The 15821-nt window shown below is 39.3% G+C and overlaps 1 protein-coding gene across 4 annotated transcripts in view; it reads left to right on the forward strand.

The window, feature by feature from the left end:
* Positions 1 to 15821, forward strand: part of CPEB4 (cytoplasmic polyadenylation element binding protein 4) — a 74308-nt gene that overhangs the window by 28526 nt on the left and 29961 nt on the right. The window lies entirely within an intron of this gene.

A 15821-nucleotide genomic window follows, 5' to 3' on the forward strand; every position in this document is an offset into this window, starting at 1 on the left:
TTTTCTTACTTTATCTACATATTAAATTTAGAGACTCTTCCCTGACTATTTTTCATTGCTGTAAATTTGTTTGAAACAAATGCTTAAATGAGTGGGCAAGTGATGATTCCATCTGTGCTTCTTTTCTTTGTTGCTAAGCAAAAGAATTTATAATAGCCTTTCTAGAAGAAAATCATGAAACTCAAGTTGAAAGTTTAGTACACAAAGCTTGTTTCATCAGTTTTATAAAAGTTTTTTTTATATCATTGTAAGAGAGTGGCTGTGGGGATTATTTAAATTCTATATCTTTACAGTTGGGATAGAATTAATTTAGTGCTACTTAAAAATATGTAATAAATAATAGGAAACCTTAACTCTTCTTTTGATACACCATTTTACTAATATTCCTGTATTCCAAATTGCAGTCACTTAGTTGACTTAGAGAACACATGTTGCATACTGGTAGAGAGGCATTAGAACAAGTATTTTATACAGATACTGACTCTATGCAGGCTGAAATAGCTCTAGAAACCTGCTATGAGAGTTGCTAAATTTTGTCACTTATTTATTTCATATGTTATAAATTTGAAGTAATTTGAGAATAAGTAAATTTTTTTCAAAATGAAAGGAAGTCCTACTAAAATAGGTTCTGTTGCTTTAATATTAGAATGATTTATTTCAGGTAGGAATGGTGGGGAGGGTATATAATTTCTTACAGTATTTAATCTTTTTCTATTTAAATTGGTTTGCCTGTGGCAAAATAAGAACAGATTACTGGTACCCTAACCTTCAACCTTTTTAAAGGATTAGATGGACATTTTCCTTTAAGGGACATTTAATGGGGCATGATTCAAAGTACCATAAAGAAGAAATGGATAGGCTGGGCGTGGTGGCTCACGCCTGTAATCCCAGGGCTTTGGGAGGCCAAGGTGGGTGGATCACCAGGAGTTCAAGACCAGTCTGGCCAACATGGTGAAACCCGTCTCTACTAAAAATGTAAAAGTAACTGGGCCTGGTAGTGGGCGCCTGTAATCCCAGCTACTTGGGAGGCCAAGGCAGGAGAACCGCTTGAACCTGGCAGGCGGAGGTTGCAGTGAGCCAAGATCAAGCCATTGCACTCCAACCTGGGCGACAAGACTGAAACTCCATCTCAAAGAAATAAAAAAGAAGAAGAAATGGATAACGCAAACCAGTTAATTTTACTCGGATTTATAATCAAATTTCTCCTTCCAAGTAAATTATTAGTGTGTGGTATCAAATATGTCTGGCGAATTGAGGGATCTTTAAAATATCATTAAGTCTTTAGGACTCATAGTCGGCCGGCAGCTGCCTGCTTGTCTGGCTGAAGCCTTCCTGAACTAGGCTGGCTCTTTCTTGCTCGGTTTGGATGATACCAAGTAATTCAAAGTAGCGTAACAGGGAAGTGACTTAAGTCTCCTAGGAATTAGAAAGTTGCCTTACTTCTCAAAGCCTCATAAGTAATGGAGGACGTTAAATAGCAAAGAGTATAATTTAAACTGGGCTACAATTAAATGCGTGTGTGGCTGTGTAGGAATGAAGCGTGTTTCTTCTCCTCCTGTACTCTCCCTCTCTTGACTGCGGAAATGGAACATCCTGAACAGTCTTTCTCTTGCCTTGGCTTAGCTGTGCTGTAGGATGGGACCTGGGCTTCTGTGTTGAGGTAACTTCTATTGTGAGGAAGAAGAGGGCGAAATTGTGTGGCATGATTTTTTTGTATGAAAAGTGAAGGGTCTATTCTTAATTTTGAACAACTGCCTGCTTTCTGATTTACTTTTGATCCGGATTTGTTGGATTCCTCACTGTACTGTGTAGGTTGAGCTTACAAAGGTGTGGATTTTGAGCAGTGTGATTACCCCCTTTCAGATTTGGGGTGGCTGTTGTTTTTGTCTTTGGGTTTTTATAAGGGGAGGAGGGGAAGGGGAAATGCCTAGGAAAGAAAATCATGTGATGTATGTGAATGCCGACATCGTCATAGGATCGGACTGAAGTCTTCCTCCCTCTAGCCTCTGAATGGAAACCAACTCAGTTCAAACTAAATGCATCTTGTGCATGGGCCAGATCCTCATCTGCCCCGTTTACTTACATAACACATACTAGTCAATCGAAAATAGTGATCCTCTGCCCTCTACCTGCCACACATTCGTGATTGAATATTTAACCCTTGTTTTTATTTGGTCTGAAAATCAAATAAGCAGTTGCCACAAAGGGGGAATTTGTCTTATGTCATCCATGATGTGGGTCCGTAATTACTTAAGCAGCCCCTTTATCTTAATCCTGAACATTGAACACAAAGAATCCTATTTTGAGGCCGTGAAAATTGGTTATCGTTTTATTCTGTTACCTGAGTGAGAGGTGAGGGTAACGGTGGGTGAGTGGATGGGGGAAGTATTATAATAGTAAACTTTTAATGTTATTAGAAGGTTAAACATACATTTAAAAGATTTTTTTAACCCATTAACATTATTTTTTCTTTTCAGTGGTAGTAAAGTTCTCTTATTCTATGGTTGTTATGACTTAATATTGTTCGACATACATTCAGGGCAGGGATTTAACTATGTGTGGTAGATAAAAACTTGGAGATAAATAAGAAAACAAGCAACAATCAGGTAACAAATTAACAAGTACTTTAATGTTTTACTTTGTCATGTTAAGTTTTGTGTACAATGTAAGCTTATGTTTTACCATCTGGACAGGCAAAAATAGTAATCTCCACTCAGAAATGAAATCAGAATGGCAATTAAGTAGTAAGATTTTCAGACTTTGTCCACAGTTTGTCAATGATAAATATTAGGGACCTTTCTACTGTAAAAAAGAGAAGGGGGCCCACGATATTTATGGGGATACATGTCATTCATGTGCTACATCTAAATTAATAGAGTGTATTGTGCACCTTTAATAGTGTCACTTTGTTTTTCTATGTTTTCCTTCTATAATAAAATTCTATAGAGGTGACTTTTGCTGTCTCATTTTCTGACAGCTACAAAAACAGCCCAAATATCTGCTTAATAAAAAAGCCCTTTGTTGTCTATGAAGGTCTTAAGGCTTTCCTTGATCCTGTTATATAATCCATGACGATGTTATTTGCTGACATTGGGGGAGGGGAAGAAATGCCGCCTGATTCATAGTTGTCATAAAAATATCCAAGATTCTCTGCATTTAGTTTAGCAACAGGAACGAGGGAACAATTGTGCCACAGAATTATTACTTCCTAAAACTCCTGCATGGACTTTCTACCTGAATATTATATGAAGTCGATGCATTTATCAACTGTATGTGCCTGGATTGTGAATTTCTTGTTTTTCCCCCTCACATTACCATTATCCTTACTACCAAAACTAAAAAGGGGGAGAGAGAAAACTCTCTGAAATTGTTCTTGCTTAGCCCTGTACAATTAGCCATACAATTTGTAAAAGGAATACTTTTTAAGAAGGTTTAAACTAGTTACTACTTTTCAAATCAGACGTTGAGATGGTCAGGCTGCCTCTGGGCTTCATTATTTTATCTAATTGACTGATTCTGAATTCAGTCCTACTCCAGTGCACTCAGTTCTAAAAGCAAGGCTTTGTTTTATTCTGGGTATTACCTGGTAACCAGTCAATTAAGAACATTAGTAGAACTCTGAAGGGAAAGCAGTTCCATAATCTCTTTGGAATCCAGTTGGGTTGATGCCAGTTGCTGTATATTGGAAAAGAGAAGGAGGAATCAACCAATTAGAGCCCCCTTTTAGTGCTTGAGAAACCAGCAATAAAAAGCAAGTCTTAATTCTGAAGAGCAGCCGTGATTAATTCAAATATAAATAACTTTAAAAAATCTAACTTCTGCTGGCTATAATATTCCAAATAATAAATGTCTGGCATGGTTGACTAAATAGAGGTATTTAAACCAGCTACCTGATTTCTTTATTGTAATGATCAGAAGTTGTTAGCATATAACAGACTTTTCCAAATGTTATGAAATAAAAGGAGAAGTGTTTAGGGTTGTGTTCAAACCTGGTTTGGCCACTAGTCGTGCCTTAGATTGGTTACTTCTCTCTAGACCTCAGTTTCCTCACCTGTAAACGGAGGGGTTGAACTTAATGATCTTTACGTTACCATCAGCAATTCAGTCTTACATTACAAAACTGAAGGTACAGTTTTACATTTTAAAACTGAGGGTTTTTATGGTGTAATGACGGAAAGTAGCCCATGAATATCATGTGAGTCTGGGTGTGGCAGTATTTCATATGGAGTAGTTTGCATAAGGGATATAATCAGAAATCAGATTTAGTCGGTTGAGTGAAGGCTTTGGGTCTAAACTACATCTTTTCTTTTTGAGATAGGCCTAAAAATATTATGTTTAGAAAACCGTTGTTTAAACTTGGCCTCGTGAGATGTTTTTGTTCTCCATTTGTGAACCATGGGCCTCTTCAGCCATGGGAATTATTTGATAGAGCCTGTGAACCCATTAGTGATCAGGCATTCCAGTTAGATGATAGATGTCACTTGTGTATGCATGATTATCTTCCAAAAGCATGTGGCTGCTGATGTAATGCAATTAAAATACATTTAAAGGTGTTGCTGAATTCATAGTAGCCTTCTGATATTAAGATTTTTTTTTGTTTTTGTTCTGTTTTACTTGTAGCATTCATTAGGGTAGAGACGGGGTAGGAGTCTTCAGTTATTATTATGGAGGAAAGCCTCTCTGAAATATTTTGATCAAAGTAGGTCTTAATAGTTATTATAATAGATTATGAAATACTGCTCTAGAGAACTTCCCTAATTTTTCTGCTTTATACTCCTGCCATTAGAATGCTCCTTTCTACAAAAAAGAACATAACAGAGGAAATGGTGAGGAGGACAGGGAGGAGTGAGGAGGCTACTGACGCTCTCCTAAATTGTCCTCTCCACCAAGTAGCATTTTGGAGCTTCCTGACATCTGAAGCCATCTTTATTCCTTTGTGGCAGGGTTAAGAATATGGGCTGCTGAGGCTACATCCTGCGTGATGCCAGGGAGTAGAGGGAGCCATCTGACAAGATGGGTGTGCTCCGTGTTGTATAACATGGCAGTTCTTGTTAGGAGGGGGAGGCAGGTGCTACTAAAACCTCTTTAAGCCACGTGGTTTGGAAGTGTCTTATATTTTAGCTTCTGCTTATACTCCACCTCCACAAATATTTGAACATATTCGATGTGCCAGGTAGATTGAAGAATAGTTTTGATACTGCGCTGCATTTTTCCTTTTCAGGGTAGTCCTGGACATTCTGTATGGGAAGCAGCATTAACCAGTTTCAAGTGAAAGGGTGCCTACCTCTGATACCATTTCTCTTTTATTCAGTGCCCCTTCTGAGAATTATTTCTAACCCTGATCCTTACAGTAACCTTTTATATATATTTTGTGGTCTTCATTTTACAGCTGAAAAAAATTGGAGATCCTAAAGATGCAACAGCTTCTGTAAAGTCACTCAGATTCCTGGTACCTACAAGGGTCAATATAGGAGGCACACACAGCTTCTGGCTCCTGGTTCAATGGCCTGAGTATTTATTGCGTAGCCACTGAGAAGGAAACAAACATAAGAATATGTAAACATTTTTGTCTAGTATGCTTTGACAGGGGGTAGGCATTCAATTTTTTTTTTCTCTTTTTCTTTCTTTTCCTCCCTCCCTCCCTCCTTTCTTTCTTTCTTTCTTTCTTTCTTTCTTTCTTTCTTTCTTTCTTCCTTCCTTCCTTTCTTTCTTTCTTTCTTTCTTTCTCTTTTTTGAGACAGGGTCAAGCTCTGTTGTCCATCCTGGAGTGCAGTGGCACAATCTTGGCTCACTGCAGCCTCTGCCCCCTGAGCTCAAACGCTCCTCCCACTTCAGCCTCCCAAGTAGCTGGAACGACAGGTGCCTGCCAGTGCACCTGGCTAGTTTTTGTATTTTTTGCAGAAATGGGACTTTGCCATGTTGCCTAAGCTGGTCTCAAACTCCTGGGCTCAAGCAATTCACCCACCTTGGCCTCCCAAAGTGCTGGGATTACAGACATGAGCCATCATGTCCGGCCAAGATTTCTTAATTTCAATTTAGGAGGTGGTACAAAATTTAAAAGTCTGTATTTTATCATAATCTATGAAAGATTCATACCTCACAGTTGGCTGGTTTCATACTGAAGTGTACCTTATTGGGAGTGGAAACTTTTCCAAGTTGACTTGTTCTCTTCCCTGATTCTGATTCACCAGATTTGCCATGGGACTTAAGCATGTGCATTCTTCATGTGATTCAGATACACTTCCTTTGCTTCCCACCCCCCACTTTTGCGCTGCTTTGGATGTATACGTAAAGTCCAGAGCTGTCTGAGGCCATTCATACAACAAATATACATCAGGCATCTACTGTGCACCAGGTACTATGGTTGTTGGGATATATCAGGGACTAACTAAAAACAAAGGTTCCTGGCTTCACGCAGCTTATTTTCCAAATAATTACCAGATATCTTTGAATATCCTGTTTATTATTTAATTTAGAAGATTAATAAGAGGAAAAGTAAGAACCCAGAGTATTGATAGGAGAAAATAGGCAGTGGGTCTTCTGAGAAATAACAAAAGGTGAAATTCTTCTATCAGATATAAAATGCAAGTCCATTTTTCATTAAGGTTCAGGAAAATTGTCAGAATTCATGTTAAGTAAGTGACTAGAGTTTATCAATGATAGATAGGTCTGTATGCAGAAAGCCAACTAGTGACTTTGCAGATTGCCTTTTGGGGTTTGGACTTCAGTAAACAGTTTTAATGCAGCTTTTTATCAGTATAGTAGCATTCCATTTTATAAAATAATGGTTATAAATAAGAAACTCAGTCTTAATTCTTTTTAGTTTCTGTAGTCAGAGAAAAGTCTAATTAGATCTCTTGTGGCTTCTCTCTCTTATCTCTAAAGTTCTCAATCATTTACACTGACTTTGCTTGTGGTCCTTAGAGATTTCATAAGTTTATCTTGGTGTTTTTTTATGTTCATGTCAGTACAGAGAGCCATTTGTCAAAATTATTTTCACCTTGGGGCCAGTTCTTTATGTTCATTCACTAGTTCTTTTAATATATGTCTCTTGTAACACATGCTTCTTTTAATCAAACTTTTTGCACAGTAGGAGAATTTTAATTTACTGCCTTGGCTTTTTTTCTGGATTGCTTTAATTTTTTCTGCTACTCGGTCTGTTTTTCCACTTTTCTTTCCGTTATATTTTTTTCACCTTTTTTTTTCCAACTGACTTTGGCTGGCTTAGCTTGGACAAAAACTACACCTAGTTTTGCTGAGTTTTTTAGAGCTTAAAAAATTGCCATTAATCTCCGGTATCATAACATCCTCTTAAGGCAAGTTATCTTGTTGCTCTGTCCTCTAAATGTAGCATCTAGAGTCAGAAGGCTTCTGGCAAGGATAAAAATAGCCTTCCTGCTTGCTGGTTTGTTGTTAGCTTTACTGGCAGTAGGAAATCTTTTGAATTCCTTAATTGGGTCAGCTTCTTACTAGTTTCTCTCTAGACATTCCCTTCCGCCTGAAATTCTTAGATGCTTTTAGATCTTGCAGCTTCGCACCTGCCCCGAGTTGTAGTCAAAGCAGTCCTTCCTTTTTGTGAAACCTTCCTCCATCTGTAGAAACATATTCCATTGACCTCACCCATCTTACAGATAAGTGTTATTTTCTTTTGCCACTACTACAATCTGTTTTTCAATCATCATATCACAATTGAAACATTAAATTTGGGGTTTTGGTTCAAAATGAAGATCTTCTCTGGTTTTATTGAAAAGACAAATTTTAGGTTGAATTTTTGAAGTTTTCATTAAAATTATTATGTATCTTTGCCAGTTTGGCTTTGATAAAAGTAAGGGGTTAGGTTTTGTTCTTTTCTCTCTCTTCCTGAGAAGACTTATATCCCTGTTTTTAACCAAGGACACTAGCAAATTCTCATTTTTCTGAAGCTGAAATATCCCCCAGATTTGCCACTCCCTTCTCCAAGGTTCCAGTTCAGAACTTTTTGGCCAAAAGAAATCCTACTTGTCCCTTCTCTTACAGGTGGAAAATTGTTGGTTATCTTCGGCTTATTACTGGGGAAGGGAAAGGAATTAATTTGGTTAAGTACCTACTGCATATTGAGGGACTTTTTTTGGCATTCTGCAAACATTATCTCAAGACTGTCTCACAACAGCTTTGTGAATTGATGGAATTATCTCCGTTTTCCTGAGGTTCAGCAAAGCTAAATAACTTGACCTAGGTCACAAGATGATACCGGCTTGACTCTACCCATTACACTGCATCTTCCATGGCAGAGAGACCATCAACTGCTAACTTTGCTTCATTCATTTTCCACAGTTGTTTATTGAGCACCTTTCTCTGCTCCAGGCTCTGGGATATCAGACCCAGAATCCATAAAGATCTCATTGCCCTACAGCAAGAGATTAAAACAAGTAATGTAAATATGGTATAATAAGTGTAAAGAATACTGGAAGGAGTACAGAGGGTTATCTGAATCAAGGCAAGGATGATGTGGGGCAGGGAAGGCTTCTCATAAGATGTGAAGCCTAACAGGGCAATTGCCGGGACAAAAGTGTGGAGGCTTGAGTGGTAAGACATTGAGGGGCAGAGAGAGAGAGGAGGGCATTCTAGGTAGAGGGAGTTACCCAGAAGTTGAAGTTATGGGCCAGCAGTTCTGAATGGCTGGAGTGCCTGATGTGGGAAGGGAAATGGCAGTGTGGAGAGTTAGGAAAGCCATTAATTCAAAGATTTTTGTAAGTACTGCCTTTTGAGCTGAAAGCCAAATCTGTAGCAGAGAAGGGTTTTGTTTAGCCTAAACTCCGTGTGTTTAGTGACTTTTAAGTGGCTCTTTGGGAGGGGACAAGACTTCAGCTGATACCTGTCTCAGCCAGTTCCTTCTTTGTGATTTTGCATGGGAATGTCTTCGTTGGAAGTTGGTTGTAGCACAGATAGACAAGGGGGTAGAATTAGCTTCCTGATTTTGATTTGGGGAGTTATTTTTGTGTCAATAGACTAAATTATTAAAAATTAAATTTATACCATTAAATTATAGAACATATTGAATGCTGTTTTGTTCATATTGCTGTGTCTTCTGCATTTGTGTAAGTATAAAGTTGGCATTCAAAACCAGTGGATTTATTACACATTTCTTGAGCTTTGCTGTCTGATGTCCAGATCCCCACAGCGCCATCTTGCTGCAAGTCTCAAGTGGAGTTTGTAAAAACAGAAGATGTGCAGGGATAGGAGGACTACCTCCTTTAAAATATTACTTACGACAGTATAGTTTTGATTTACTTAGATGTGAGCCAAACAAAATTAGCAGGAGCAGAGGTAGGAGCAGTACTTCTAGTTAGGTAATCAACAACAACAAATGTATGTGTATGTATATATTTGTGTGTATTAGAAATTTTTAATGGTGCTCACTGAAGACTCCTCTGCAAACACCCTGCTTTTCTTTGGAGTATCCACGTTTTTATAGAGTGAATCAATCAAAAGTTGATCCTTAAAAATTTTATGCTACTTGTCACTTTAGAGTTATTCCCTATTATCATTCCTTGGCCTGCACCATGTTGTCAACATTGTTGGCATGACTGTGAAAAAGAAAAGCTTATAGATAGTGTGAAATCTAATTGCGCTGCAGATACATTTGATACTTTTTGGTGTTTGTGTGTTTGAAATGGCAGCATTTATTTTTATTATTTCCTGTTGAATTATCGGTAGTAGTAATATCTGGATCATTCTTTAGAAAATAACTTATTTTACCTAATTAATGAAAGTAATACTTATATATACTGCTAATGTGAAGGAGGATTTCCTCTAGTCTTTTCTCCTTTTATTTTTTGACTTGGTTACTTTAGTTAGTGTCTTAAAAGGATATGATAGTACATACTGTTCTTTTTAGCACCTCCTGCCCCCACCTATTCTAAGTCAGTCTGTTGGTAAATATTGGTTCTTCCGACTGGCAAATGCTTAGCATGGAATTGCCTAGTTGACGTATGGATCTTTTCTAGGTTGTAGGATTTGGTAGTGTAGATCCCCAGAGTCACACTGTATCTGTTGCCTATATTTGGCTAGGTTGAGTCATGTCAGCAAATATAGCCTATGCCTTTGGCATGATGTATGCCAGGCTTCTGGTTCCAAATTCTGCAGCTGGCCTCCAGAGACTACTACTTTTCCTGTCATAATGTTCCTTAAGATTAGGGCTGCTGACCAGGCAGTATTTTTTATATTTATAACACAATCAATACCAAGAGCCGTCAAAGATTGAATTTTGCCCATCAAATAGGTTCACATGCCGAAATCCTAATGCCTTCCTTCTCCTTTGAGAAATTAAATTCTGAATGTGCCCAAACCTGGATACTGATTAAAGATAGATGAGTTCTTGGCTGGGTGCCATGGCTCATGCCTGTAATCCCAGCACTTTGGGAGGCCGAGGTGGAAGCATCACCTGAGGTCAGGAGTTCGAGATCAGCCTGGCCAACATGGTGAAACTCTGTCTCTACAAAAATACAAAAAAAATTATCCGGGCATGATGGCGGGTGCCAGTAATCCCAGCTACTCAGGAGGCTGAGGTGGGAGAATCACTTGAACCTGGGAGGCAGAGGTTACAGTGAGCCAAGATCACGCTATTGCCCTCCAGCCTGGGAGACAGAGTGAGACTCTGTCTGAAAAAATAAAATAAAATAAAGATGACTTCTCAAAAATCCAACCAAACAAAACAGCAGGCAGGTACTGGGTTATATTAATATTCAGACATCTCAATTTTTATTTTATTATACTTTACTTATGAAATACTGGTGTTTTGAGTTCAGTGGAATGAACTCATCAAATGCTCACCTGGTACCCAAACAGGACACTCAAGATGCCTAGGTATTAAAAGCTCTAATTCCGAAGGGGGCTTTAATGTAAAAGAGATAAGAAGGTTAGCCAGAAGCTGAAATGATTAGGTAAGAAAGTTCGTTGTTGCTTTGTAGCTACAAACAAAATTTGATGAGTTCGTTAAAAAGATGTTTCCGGCCAGGCGAGGTGGCTCAAGCCTGTAATCCCAGCACTTTGGGAGGCCAAGGCAGGAGGATCACAAGGTCAGGAGTTCAAGACCAGCCTAGCCAATATGGTGAAACCCTGACTCTACTAAAAATACAAAAATTAGCTGGGTGTGGTGGTGCTTGCCTGTAGTCCCAGCTACTCGGGAGGCTGAGGCAGAAGAATCGCTTGAACCCAGGAAGCAGAGGTTGCAGTGAGCCGAGATTGCGCTACTGCACTCCAGCCTGGGTGACAGAGTGAGACTCCATCTAAAAAAAAAAAAAAATAGATTTGAAAAAATCCTTGAGAAAACTTATGCCTATGCAAAAGCCTGCATGCACATAGATGTTTTTGACAGCTTTATTCATAATTGTCAAAACTTGGAAAAACCAAGATACCCTTCAGTAGGTGAATATAGATTAGTAAACTGTGATCCATCCAAACAATGGAGTATTGTTAAGCACTAAAAAGAAATGAGCAATCAAACCATGAAAAGATGTGGAGGAACCTTAAATGCATACGACTAAGTGAAAGATGGCAATCTGGAAGACTGCATACTTTATGATTCCAACTGTATGATAGTCTGGAAAAGGCAGGTCTGTGAGACAGTAAAAAGATCAGGGGTTGCGGGCTGGCGAAGAGGGATGAGTGGGGGAGCACAGAGAATTTTTATGGCAGCGAAACTACTTTGTCTGATACCATAATGGGTGGATACATGTCATTATACATTTGTCCAAACCCACAGAATGAACACCAAGAGTGAACCCTAATGTAAACTCTGAACTTTGGGTGTAACAAATGTATAGGTTGGTGCAAAAGTAATTGCAGTTTTTGCCATCAACCTATACCACTCTGTTCGGGATGTTGATAATGGGGTAAGCTATGCATATGTGGGGGCAGAGGGATATCAGAAATCTCTGTATCTTCCTCTCCATTCTGCCGTGAACCTAAAATGCTCTAAAAATGACGTTTATGTATTTATTTGTAAGTATGCAAATATGCTTATATATAAGCACATATTTATATATCAACATAAAAATACATATATATATATAAACGAGACACACTCTCTTCATTGGGAACATGGAGTAAGGGCCACTGTCTCAGGCATGGGAGGGGATTATCAACTAGCTAGCCATGGAATAGAAAAGCTATAGAAACTTACACCAATATAGCAGAGAGGATATTAGAACAGAAATAAAGGAAAAAGGACAAGGAGAGTGCAAAAAGATTGTAGATAACCAAATTCCCATGGCACTTTTAATGGGAGCTTTTGGAGGATTTCCAGAAAGGAAATGGTATGTGTTATCCATAATAGATTATGGACAACTCTTTAGATATTTTAGTTGTGGAGAGAATTTACAGAAGAGTAGGGCACACAAGTTAGGGAAGCATTATGAAAGTTAAAAAAAGAAAACAAATCAATGTCACTTAATGTCACTGCCTGTATGTTAAAATTTAAGTAGAAAGAATAGCTGATTGTTTAACAGAATGTCACAGGTGTGTTTGCTACTAGAGACTGCAATTGATTCTAACCTGACAACAGGAATTATATCACAAGGCTGAGTCAAAAAAATTAAAAACAAGTATCACTTTCAGAGTTCAATTGTGAACTTTGCCAGTGATTCTTCAGTGTTGCATTGTGTCTTAGCTGGAGGGTAGAATGACTGTAACTTATAAGGCCAAGGGACAGGGAAAGCGTTAAAGGTCACCTAGTTTGGTTGCAGGAGGTCTCTTCAGGAGATATGGGCTGAGTTAATCTCATAATAGAGTTAAGAGACCGTTTTGTTACTGTCAAGTTGAAATTTTCTCTTTAAAAGGTACCCAAAATATGAATTTGTGATAAAGTGGAACTTCATTTGTGAAACTTCATTGTGAAACCAGCCTGTTAATAATTGTCTTTTGGATTCTCATTGTTCATTATCCTCCCTTAGGGCTGGGTGAGGTGGCTCATTCCTGTAAACCTGGCACTTGAAGAGGCTGAGGTGGGAGGATTGCTTGAGCCCAAGAGTTCAAGACCAGCCTGGGTAACATAGGGAGACCCCCATTGCTACAAAAAATAAAAAATTAGCTAGGCATGGTGGCATGCATCGGTAGTCCCAGTCACTTGGGAGACTTGAGGTGGTAGGATCACTTAAGCCTGGGAGGTCGAGGCTGGAGCTGAGATAGCACCACACTGCACTCCAGCCTGGGCGACAGAGTGAGACCCTGTCTCAATAATAATAATAATAATAATCATCATCATCATCATCATCATCCTTCCTTGGCATCAAGTAAGAGGCATTATGGTTCATATAGAACAGCCTTGGCCGGGCGTGGTGGCTCACGCTTGTAATCCCAGCACTTTGGGAGGCCGAGGCGGGCGGATCATGAGGTCAGGAGATCGAGACCACGGTGAAACCCCGTCTCTACTAAAAATACAAAAAAAAAAATTAGCCAGGCGTGGTGGCGGGCGCCTGTAGTCCCAGCTACTCGGAGAGGCTGAGGCAGGAGAATGGCATGAACCCCGGGAGGCGGAGCTTGCAGTGAGCCGAGATTGCGCCACTGCACTCCAGCCTGGGCGACAGAGCAAGACTCCGTCAAAAAAAAAAAAAAAAAAAGAACAGCCTTGGTTTCTATTGCAATGTTAGTATTAAATAATTGGAATATCTTCTTGGAGATAATAAGACATTTCCTCTTAATATTTCAACTAATGTTATCAAATATTTTTGTCTCTATATTGATTTTGTCATTCTTCTGAAAATGTTTTATGGTAAATGAAAGTGTGTGATAGCTCTTATTCATTTACTAGAGAGTTTTAGAAGTATAAAATCTCTATATATGTTCCATTACAGAAAATCAGCTGCTACTTTTAGTCGTGATTCAGAAACAGTACTCTGTTCCCACCTCCCAGGTTTTTTTTTTTTTTTTTTGAGACAGAGTTTTGTGCTTGTCTCCCAGGCTGGAGAGCAGTGGCGAGATCTCAGCTCACTGCAACCCCCACCTCCTGGATTCAAGCAATTCTCCTGCCTCAGCCTCCCCAGTAGCTGGGTTGATTACAAGTGTGCACCACCACACCTGGCTAATTTTTGTATTTTTAGTAGAGATGGGGTTTCACCACATTGACCAGGCTGGTCTCGAACTCCTGACTTCAGGCAATCTGCCCGCCTCGGCCTCTCAAAGTGCTGGGATTACAGGCATGAGCCACCGCACCTGGCCCTCCATCCCCCAAGTTTTTAACAGGGTCATGTTCTTGCTCCTAGCATCTCAAGTCTATCCTTTTAAAAATACATGCTTGTGACAGGCCATAGATCCAGGCTTTAGTTAAAAAGCAGCCTAGATAGAATTCAGTAGATTTGGGTGCTTGGCTATGTACATTAGCATTAAAGAATTAAACCAATTTTTAGGAAGAAATTGAAATATCAAAATTAATTTTTACCTTTTTTTCTTCCATCTCCATTCCTACCTCCACTCCCCCCTACATAGAACTAAGCTGAAATTTAAATGGAATGGTTACCAACTTAGTTTCTTTTAAATCCTTTCATTTGGTTTTAAAATTGTAGGAAAATTGGCGGCCAGGCGCAGTGGCTCACTCCTGTAATCCTAGCACTTTGGGAGGCCGAGACGGGTGGATCACAAGGTCAGGAGATCGAGACCATCCTGGCTAACATGGTGAAACCCCGTCTCTACTAAAAATACAAAAAAATTAGCCAGGCGTGGTAGTGGGCGCCTGTAGTCCCAGCTACTCGGGAGACTGAGGCAGGAGAATGGTGTGAACCTGGGAGGCGGAGCTTGCAGTGACCCGAGATCACGCCACTGCACTCCAGCCTGGGAGACAGAGTGAGACTCCGTCTCAAAATTGTAGGAAAATTATGAAGTTCAGAGTTTATCCAGACTTCAAGTTTTGGATATGAATTAATTAAAGCTGTTGGCAATAGAGAATAGTTTCCTCTTTTCATGACATGAGTTCATTACTATGGAGACTGTTTCAAAGAAGCAGCAATTGAAAACATTGAAGACCTTAAGTTCCTTTCTAAAGAGTTGTTAATATGTAGCTGTTGGATTGATGGGACCCCGTGTTAGCTCTGGTTCCCAGAATATTTAGTGGAACTAGGTAGAGTCCTTGCTGGCATCCTGGAAGGCCTGCCCCAGCCGCAAGCCATCGGAGAACCTCTGTTTATCCGTTTTTCCTTAGTCTTTGAGGTTCATGGTTCTGTGGGGTCAGAGTTCAGATTGCTGTTTCCTAGAGGAATGTTTGTAGTTCTGAGTTACTTTAAAAGTCCTATTCTAAATCCTGATTTATAGAAGGTGGAACTATAGTAGAGAACTAACAACTAGGTCCCCTTATCCATTTCTTAGATGAGGAAGACCTGTTGAGGGTTCTTCAGTCATTCTTCTCAAGGTGGGTGCAGATGGCATGTGGGGTTTGGAGACGTAAAAGTGTTGCATGATGATTCTTATTTTATAACTTACAGTATAGAACTAGGTCCATATGTGTACTCAGTAAGGATTTGTAGTGTAGATAACTCAACTTACATGTAAAACTCTTCCAAAACAGAAATGTAATTCCGTCAACATAGAGAAATCCCAGTGCCATTCCCCCCATGTATTTGTAACTACCAATTTGGAAGACAGTTCATCCAACAAAAATTTTAGTACCTTCAAAAATTCTTTTTTGAGGGGTATCTTGGGTGCCCATTTTAGTTTCAAAAGTAGATTTTAACACACTTCAAAATTCAGAGGAAAGTTACCCAGCATTTAGTGAGTGCCTACTGTGACCTGGGCTTTTGATATTTTTCATCATATGTAAGTTTAGTGAATCGCTTCTCGGCCTTTTGGCTAAG

Source organism: Hylobates moloch, unplaced genomic scaffold, assembly GCF_009828535.3.
Source record: "Hylobates moloch isolate HMO894 unplaced genomic scaffold, HMol_V3 SCAFFOLD_6, whole genome shotgun sequence".
NCBI classification, from domain to species: Eukaryota; Metazoa; Chordata; class Mammalia; order Primates; family Hylobatidae; genus Hylobates; species Hylobates moloch.